Below are 7952 nucleotides of genomic sequence, written 5' to 3' on the forward strand. Positions count from 1 at the left end.
TTTTTTTTTTTTTTTTTTTTTAAACGATGACCGGTAAGGGGATCTTAACCCTTGACTTGGTGTTGTCAGCATCACGCTCAGCCAATGAGCCAACCGGCCATCCCTATATGGGATCCGAACCCGGGGCCTTGGTGTTATCAGCACCACACTCTGCCGAGTGAGCCACGGGCCGGCCCTACCTATGTTTTCTTCTAAGAGTTTAAAAGTTTTGTCTTTTACATTTAGGTCTTTGGTTCATTTTTTCTTTTTTTTTTTTTAATAAGTACACTCTAAGATGTTTGGGGGAGAGAGGGGCTGGCCCACGACTGGCTCCATTGCTGGCCTGGTTGCTGCTGGGGAGCAGGGCTAATACCCTCGGCCCCGTCTCAGGGCCGGGGAGCTTCTGGCTCTGTTGCTGGCCTGGCTGAAGTCCCTTCGGTTCATTTTGAGTTAATTTTTGTATATGGTGTGAGGTAGACAACCAAATTCATTCTTTCACATGTGGATACCAAAATGGCCTCCACACCATTTGTTGAACAGACTGTTCTTTCCCCACGAATGATCTTGACACCCTTGTCGCAAACCAATTGACCATATATGTATGGGCTTATTTCTGGACTCTCAGTTCAGTTCCATTGATCTATAGGTCTATCCTTATGCTAGTAACATACATTTTGACCCCGTAGTTTTGTAGTAAGTTTTGACATCAGGAAATGTGACCTCCTACTTTGTTCTTTTTCAAGATTGTTTTGGCTATTTGGCATTCCTTGAATTTCCATGTGAATTTTTTTTTTTTTTGAATCATAATTGATTATACATATTTTGGGGTTCAACACTGACATATGTTGATCAAATTAATATTATTAGCATATATATTATTACAAATCATACTTATTCTTTATGCCTCTTATCCAATCTCTCCCCCTCCCCTCTCCCACCTCTGATAACCCTAGATTTCTTCTCTCCTTCTGAAAAAGTAATGTTTACCCTGTTGATTTGTTGCCTAGATGATCTGTCCATTGCTGAGAGAAGTGTGTTCAGGTCCCCCACTATTATTGTAGAGTAGATGCTTCTTCTGTCACTCTGTACTAGAACTGATTTGTTGTCCTTTGCTTACTTCTAAAATGGGGGAGCTTACTGTGGGGACCAGCACTTGAGCCCTGTGGTTGAGCTAAATTGCTGCTTTGCTGTTGATTCCCTGGGGAAGGCTTTTTGTGTAGCTCAGGGTTTTTTTTGTTTTTTTTTTGTCTTTTTTCGTGACCGGCAACGGATCGCAACCCTCAGTGTCGCACCTGCACCGGACCGGGACCGGCAACGGGATCGCAACCCTCGGTGTTGCCCCCGCTCCTCGCTCAGCCAGTGAGCGGGAACTGGTCTGCACGTGGGATCCGAACCCTCGGCGGGAGCGCCGCCGCAATTCCCAAGCGGCGCACTGTAGCAGTGCGCCACCGGGCCGGCCCGTAGCTCAGGTTTTATTGGTTGACTTTGTAGGTACTTCCAGGTCTCATGAGATACAGTACATGTGGGTTGTGTAGAAACTCTGGTCTGGGCCTGAGTCTTTTCAGCAAACCACTCCCCCTGCAGTTCTATATTCCTGACCAGTCTACACAGAGTGGGTCTGTGCTGACTGGGGCCAGATCAGCTGTCCATGCTGTGCCCCAGTGTTCCCCCAGTGAGCCCATCTCCCCTACCGCCCATGCTCCACCCACTTCCCATGGGGCGGGCCATGCCAGTCCTTTGAGATGAATGAATGGCCTCTGAGTGCCTCCTTTTCTTCAGTAGTTGTGGCTCCTTGCTCCTCTGTGGGTCCACAGGAACCAGTTAGTGGTCTTGCTGGCCTGGGGGTCACCAAGGCCCTCTTCTCCACTGCCACCTCCAAGCAACGTCATCCAAAAGGCATAGCTGAGGCTTTGGCAGCTCCTGCTCCATGAGCTCAGCAGCTCTAGCCTTGAAGCAGCTGTGATTTGAAATGGTACAAGCAATCTTTTCTTGCTCTTATTGTGGTTTCTCCTGCCTTCATGCCCTCTGTAGGTCTCTCCTCCTCTTCCCCTGAGTTATAGTGGCCCCAGCTTGGCTGTCATTGTTTTTTAATAATTGTAAATTTGTTGATTTGTGGGAGAGAGTGACACGGGGTATCATCTATTCTGCTGTCTTGACCAGAAGCCCTTTCCATGTGAATTTTAAGAACAGTTTGTCAATTCGTGCCAAGATGCCAGCTGGGATTTTGATAGGGGGATTATGTTGAATCTGTAGATCTATTTTGGGAGTATTACCATTTTGACAATATTACATCTTCCAATTCTGAACATGGGCTACCTTTCCATTTATTGAGACCTTCTTAATTTCTTTCAGCATTGTTTTGTGAATGTCAGTGTGTAAGTCTTACACTTCCTTTGTTAAATTTATTCTTAAATATTTTATTCTTTTGGTGGATATTTTATTTTATTTTATTTTTGGCAGCTGGCCTGTACAGGGTTACAAACTCTTGACCTTGGTGTTAGAACGCCATGCTTTAACCAACTGTGCTAACCAGCCAGCCCCCAGATGCTATTTGAAATGAAATTATTTTTTTTAATTTCAATTTGTTTATTGCTAGTATATATAAGTACAATTGATTTTATATATTGATCTTATATCTTGCAACCTTTGTGAGCTCATTTATTAGCTCTAATAATTTGTATGTGTGTATTTTGCAAAATGTTTATATTCTATTTTTTGATTGATCAATTTTAGATATTAAACTAGTGTGGTACATTAGGATTCAAACAGCTTAACGACTTCCTTGCTCCACTGCTTCCCCTTCCTTCACCCTCATTGTTGCTTATATGGTAACTAGGTAAATATTACTCCATGTTGAGCCAATGCTATGCTATATTTTTCTTTTCATATAAATATTTTTGACATTAATAATTGCCTCTTTAACCTTTTGACTTATTATATTCTTAGTGCATAGGAAAAATTTCCTGACACATGGAGTTCAGTAAGTATTTGTTAAATGAATGAATGTAATTGCTTAATTTACCAGGTACCCATCATTTGTTCTTCCCACTCTCTGACAAATACAGCTTTCTATGTGGTTGAAAGTATGAGACAGTGTATCAGTCAGAACATATTGGGTCATGTGGTGGTAAAATATGAACCCAAATTCCAGTGGCTTATAAGAGCAAAAGTGTTTGTTTTTGTTTTTCTGTTTTTCTCTCAAGATAAATCTGTCATAATTTGACTGCATGCCACCTCCACTTCAGGGCCAGGCTGATGAGCAGCCTCTTCTTGGAATGTCCCTGGAATTCTAGCAGGTGGTAAAGGGCATGTGGCAGACCACACACTGACTGTTAAAGCTGCTGCTCCAAAGTGATTCATCACTTTTTGCTGACAATGTATTGGGCCAAATAGGTCCTATGTGGAGTATACTATAAAGAAAATGTATTTCAGAGGGCCTCCAAAGCCCCGCAGTCTCAGGTTTAGCCTAACCTTTTGGGATTACATATAGAAATGTTAACCTTGCAAAAGACAGGAAACTTTCCCCAGGCTAAAGTTTCTGTTGTAAGATATAGAATTGTAACATAGCAAGGTTGCTGGCTCAAGGATAGTCAAGTTACTTGATTGATACGTAAAAATGCTGGGGAAATTGCTGTAGGGAAAAACAGTGTTTGCTAAGATCAAGCTTTTCTTGGTGGATTGACTTAACCTTTTAAAAATCGCACTATGGAATGTCACTTTGCTTGTTACCATCCTCTATTGTTAAGCTATAGTTAACCATAAATTCACCTGTGTTCTTTTTCTGTAACTTCCTGGTCTGGAGAATAAATGCGGGGCAAGAACCCCAGTTTGTGGTTAATTTCCAAAGAAGGAATGCCCCTCCCTTGAGGGTTCTGGGAAATTAACCCCTTCAGGGTCTCTCACTGCTCAGAAGAAATGGGCTTTGAGTAATCCTTTTTGTGGTTCCATCACCCAGGGGAAGAGAGGTGACAAATCCATGTGAGGCAAAGCAACAGTCCTATAGCTAAGCTTGACATCAGTGGGGCTCGGATGTATAATCTTAGGAAGGGGCACTAAAAGGAGGAGCACTGGATGAGTCTAGAGAAAATTGCATTAAGGGAAATAAGTCAGACAAAGAAACAGAAATACCACATGTTCTCACTAATAACTGGCTGCTAGGAAGGAAGAGAGGGAGGGAGGGAGGAAGAGAGAGGGAAGGAGAGAAAAAGGAAGGAATGAAGGAAAGAAAGAAAGAAAAGAGCACAGCAATATGTTGAACTTTCAGAAGGAGAGAACAAACTTAAGGATACTAGAGATGGGGGGGGAGGGAGGGAGGGGATTTGGGAAGTGATAGGTCAGGTAAAGGGCATAAAGAAACATCACACTTTGTAAGAATGAATATGCTAATAATAAAGAAAAAAATTTAATTAAATAAAGAAATAATGAAATTTTAAAATTTCATGCAGTTATATCTGTCAATATTTATTTATTAAATATTAAAACTGAAAAAAAAATTTTTTAAAGGGAGGAACACTGTGGGAAGAACCAAAACATTTGTCAGAAGAATAATACAGTCCACCAAAAATAATTCACCAGATTCCTTTTCTCTTGGAGTCATCCCACCTAAGCCCTCCATTCTTCTCTTTTTCTGTGGAGTGTTTGACTTCTGGCCTGCCCCACAGCTGTTGTGCAGGGATTTCCCTTTACCATCATCCCGGGAAATCCCTTGCATGTCACATACATTGGATACCTGTTTAATAGATCTGGTGTCTTTCTGTTCCTTGTTTACTTTCTCACTTCCCTTCATTCTCCCAATAGAATAAGAAAGCAGACAAAGGAGATAAATTTTGAGATCTCATGGTTTAAAAATGTCTTTACCCTCATATATGATTAATAATTTTGAAGAAAATAGAATTCTGGGCCGGCCTGTGGCTCACTCGGGAGAGTGTGGTGCTGACAACACCAAGTCGAGGGTTAAGATCCCCTTACCGGTCATCTTTAAAAAAAAAAAAGAAAATAGAATTCTGGGCCGGCCTGTGGCTCACTCGGGAGAGTGTGGTGCTGACAACACCAAGTCGAGGGTTAAGATCCCCTTACCGGTCATCTTTAAAAAAAAAAAAGAAAATAGAATTCTAAGTTGAAGACAATTTTTCCTTATAATTTTTTGAAAGTATTTCTCCATTAACTTCTAGGTCCCAATTTTATTTTTGAGAAAACAATGTCATTTTTTCCCCCTCATTCTTTTGTATGTGATTTGTTTCCTGTCTAGAATCATTTGGGTTTTTTTGTTTTGTTTTGTTTTGGTATTTTTAATCATAGAAGTCCAGCACTTCATGATGATGTGCCTTTCAATGGGCCATTTTTCATTCATATGGGCACCAGAACCCTTGACCTTGGTGTCATGACACCATCCTCTAACCAACTGAGTTTACCAGTCAGCCCCCGCGGGATGCTTTATGGCCTCTTTCAATCTGGAAATTCTTGTCCTTAGGGAAATATTCATTAGCTGTTTCTTTGGTAATTTCTACCTCTTTATCTTCTGTTTCTGGAACTCTCAATAGAGAGATGTTACACTTCCGTGGTTGATTTGCTAAAATTCTTTTCTTTCCCTTTTTTAAAAACCATTGTCCATCTCTTTGCTTGTATGTTTTTCTTCTAATTCTACTTTGATATTTAATTCAGTTATTTTTAATTCCTAAGAATCTAGTTTTTTAAGTATATAACTTTTTTGTAGCATCCAGGTCTTTTTTCAATGATGCAATATATTCTCTAAGCTCTGATTAACGATTTTTTTAAAAAAGCAAAGTTCTATTCCCTGCAATGTCTCTTTTTCATCTCAGTCCTATATTTTCCTTTTTATTTTTGGTCTTTGTCTTCAAGTCAGTTGCTTTCTTCCTGTGTCTGGGAGGCATTAACAACTGACTAGAAGGCCTCTGTGCATGGGCATTGTTTATTGACATGCATGATTTTACTGCAGCAGGAGGAGACAATAAGCCTGATTGTTGCTGTCGTTGCTGGGTAAATCTGAAAGTCACTGTCTGTACATTTTTTTCTCTGCAGCCAACCAGGTTCTCCAGAGAAGCCTCTAGTCTCTTGACTGATTGTCAGCTTGTCTGCCACACTTCTAGAAGCTGGGCAAGGCCATTAATTAGGACAGAAAGCTATCTTGCTGAAGAGAGTCAAAACTGCAGTGGCTTGAAGAACAAAGGTCTCTTTTGCATAACTGCCAAGGTTGTGTAAATGGACTGCTTGTCTGCACCTGGCCATTCGGGGATCTGTATTTCTTCAGCCTAGGTGCATCCCTTGGGCAATGGTTAATAAACTGTGGTACCTGGACCAGCAGCATTGACATCACCTAGAATATTGTAAGAAATGCTGGGCTGGCTGGTTAGTTCAGTTGGTTAGAATGTGGTGTTGATAACACCAAGGTCCAGCGTTCAATCTCTGTACAGGCCAACTGCCAAAAAAAGAAAGAAAGAAATGCAAATTTTCAGTCATACCTCAGACTTACTAATCAAAACCTCTGGGGGTAGGGCTTAGTGTTTTATAACACTCAGGTGATTTTGATCCATGTCAAGGTTTACGATCCACTACCCTAGGGCGCTCTCCTTCTCTATGTGGTAAAAACAGGATCTCAGGCTAGCCCATGTTTCAGACTGAGGAAAGGGGAAGGTCAAGGAGCAGTCAGGTGCAGGAATGTGTCTGCTTACATTCCTCTGCTGAGACTTAGTCATATGGTCACACTTAGCTGCAATGGGGCTGGAAATGTGCTCCCTACCTGACATCCTGCTTGCTCAGCCACAACTCAGTCACTATGGAGAATAAATTTTGACAGACAATGAACCGTTGGCCAGAGTGAGGGAAGGGTTTGGCGTGGAGGCGGGGTGTGGGTATGTTGGGAAAATAGAATAATTTAATCAGGCCCCCTCACCTGCCCCTCCAGTTGGGGGTGGTGTGGCGCATTCTTTGTAAATAAGCTGTGTGGATGGAGTTAGTGCACCTGTGCAGCACAGCAGCTTGGCTGGCCTCTGCCTCCGGGTGTCTGCAAGCGCGCGGCCATGCTCTCCAACCTATGGCTTCCAAGGACCTGTTTGCTGGTTACCTAGCTCATAGACCTGCGTATGAGGGGTCTGGGGACCCAGCCTGGCATGTGAAGGGTTTGTGACCCAGTCTATGAACCGGCTTGAGGGGTCTGTGAGCTCCAGACCCAGCCCTAGCTCAACAATTGGCCCAGTTGGCAGGATTACGGGCAAATAAAAGAACACTACAGGGTAGCCAAAGAGAGTTGCTTAGCTGTTTGCTGTGAGGGTAGACACTAATCAAATGGAAAAAACACAAACTGCTTTTCCTGTGCTCTCACAGCACAATCATCAACACAGCAGACAGACTTATGACTCTGTGATCAAATGCGTGGGGGTTTCTCACCACCAGCAAGCAAGCAATCAGTTCCATGGCAGGCACCACCTGGGTGTCCTCCAATTCAAATCTATTCCAACACTATCTACCTGGGGATAGCATCAGATCCCACAGGTTGAGGGCTCAGTCCCCAAGACTGCCCCCTCCCCCCTACTTCTGATGTCAATTGCAAGCTACAGGTTATTTTACCTGAGCTTCTGACCAACTGGCTATGAATTGGGGTTCCCACAACCTTCTCAGGTTCCACTGATTTGCTGAGTGGCTCATAGAACTCAGGGAAACACTTATGTTTACCCATTTATTATAAAGGATCATTTATTTTATTATTGGTGGCTGGCCAATGCGGGCATCCGATATAAAGGATATTTTAAAGGATACAAATAAACAGCCAGATGAAGAGATGTATAGGGCAAGGTCTGGAAGGGTCCCAAGCACAGGAGCTTCTGTCCCTGTGATGGTGGTAAGGACGGCACTCTGGAGATTCTAAGGATTTTAGGAGTTGTATGTCAGGAGAAAGGATATGGGATGAAGATCAAATATATATTTCACAATAGAACACTAATGGCTCCTTATACAGA

Source organism: Galeopterus variegatus, unplaced genomic scaffold (genome assembly GCF_000696425.1).
Source record: "Galeopterus variegatus unplaced genomic scaffold, G_variegatus-3.0.2 Scaffold78, whole genome shotgun sequence".
In the NCBI taxonomy this organism is placed as follows: domain Eukaryota; kingdom Metazoa; phylum Chordata; class Mammalia; order Dermoptera; family Cynocephalidae; genus Galeopterus; species Galeopterus variegatus.